Raw genomic sequence first — 2,016 nt, 5'->3', positions numbered from 1 at the left:
AGGCTAGACTCCACCCCTTTTCAAGTTGACACAAGATTATGTAACTGCCACATCTATCATAAAGGAATTGTCTTTTTTGTAGTTAACCTTAACAATGTATACTGGGATCTTGACTCAACTGATAACTGAAATCAGTTGTGTACAATTTACTTAAGATATTTTAACAATATTTTTAGCTTGTTATACAGTGGTGGTTCGTGTGTTGATGTGATCATGGAAAATATATCATTGGTATTTCAAATGCAAACAGGGTCACCCAAAGTGAATAGATTCCCTACTTAAAAAAATGGCTGCCCACTTCAAAGGAAATAGCTACTGAAAATTTTATCAACATCTTTGAAACATTGTCAGATACTGAAGGCCTAATAAATGGAAACAGAACATTGTCTGAGATAGTACCAGAGGATGGCAGTTTATGTCATGGACACTCAAAATGTGACTGAGGAGGAATGACTTTCTCAGAGTGGAATCCACCATGGTGACAGGAGTGGAGTAAAGCCCATGGGAGTGGAGTCTCCATTGGCTGATGGCACCTGACGAAAGATGAGAAGAAACAGCTGCAAACATTTATTAATGACAGTAACTTGAAATGTGTGATTTATGAATCTAGGAAAATTGGAAGTCGACAAAAATAAAATAAATGAATAGAGAGTGATGTTCTAGGCATTAGAGCACTGAAATGGACTGGTATTGACCATTTTGAGTCAAAAATGTGTGATCCACTATGCCAGGAATGATGCAATCAAAACAAATGGAGTTGTATTTATTGTCAAAAGACTCATTTCAAAACAAATCTTGAAGTACAGTGATGACTTTGATAGGATTATATCTATCCACCTTTAAGTAAAACAATTCAATACAACTACTATTCAAATTTATGCACCTTCCACAAAATTTAGTGATGTAGAAATTAAAGAATTCTGCCATAATCTTCAGTCTGAAATTGATCAAACATGTAATTAATATGTATTGATAATTATTGGTAATTGGTATGTAAAATTGGAATATAGAGGAAGGGACACTAGTTGGAAAATAATTTCTGTTGATAGAAATTAAGCTGCAGATTACATGCTAGAATTTTTCAAGAAAAATGACTTGTTCTGTTAGCAAATACCTTTTTTCAACAACACAGTTGAATATACACATGGATTGCTCCATATGTAAAACACAGAAATCAAATCGAATACATCTGTGAGAAGAGGCCATGGGAAAGCTAAACATCAGCATCTAAAGCCAGGCCACAGGCTGATTGTGGTGCATACTATCATCAATTGGTCACATATAAGTTCAAGTGGAAGCTGAAGAAATCAAAACAAGCTGATGAGAGCCAAAATACAACCTTGAGTATATCCCACTTGAATTTTGAGAATATCTCAAGAACAAGTTTGATGCATTTGACACTAATGACAGGAGACCTGATAAAACAAAAGTTAATTTAAAAGATATAAAGAAAGAAAAGATAAAGAAGATGTCATAAGACCTGTGAAACTTTCTCTAAATTATAGAGTACCTAAAGCAAATAGAAAAAATGATAAAGTCAAAAGGCTGAAGAGAAGTTTTCAAAGTGCAGCTCAAGAAGACAATGTTAAATATTATAATGAAATGTGAAAATACCGAGAGGTAAAAAGTCAAAAAAGAAGGATATGTTCAGCATTTCTGACACTGAAAGAGTTCAAGAAAAAATTCAAGTCTGGAGTTTCAATATTGAAAGATTCTATGGGCAAAATATTGAATGATGTAGGAAGTACCCCCCAAAATGGAAAAAAAAATACATAGTCACTATACCCAAAGAACCAGTCAACATTCCACCATTTCAACATTTCATCATTTCAAGAATTATGATATGAACAAGAACGAATGGTGCTGAAGGAAGAAAGAAGTCCATGTTGCAGTGAAGGTATTTGTCTAAAAAAGGTCTTCAGAAATTGATGGAATACCAATTGAAATATATCAACAGCTGATAAAGAACTGGAAGCACGAACATGTCCATGCTAGGGAATGTGTAAGATAGCTACT

Source organism: Echinops telfairi, unplaced genomic scaffold, assembly GCF_000313985.2.
Source record: "Echinops telfairi isolate 266 unplaced genomic scaffold, ASM31398v2 ScPeMD7_7459;HRSCAF=8497, whole genome shotgun sequence".
NCBI lineage: Eukaryota > Metazoa > Chordata > Mammalia > Afrosoricida > Tenrecidae > Echinops > Echinops telfairi.
The sequence above is the reverse complement of the archived record's forward strand: the minus strand, read 5'-3'. Positions refer to the sequence as shown.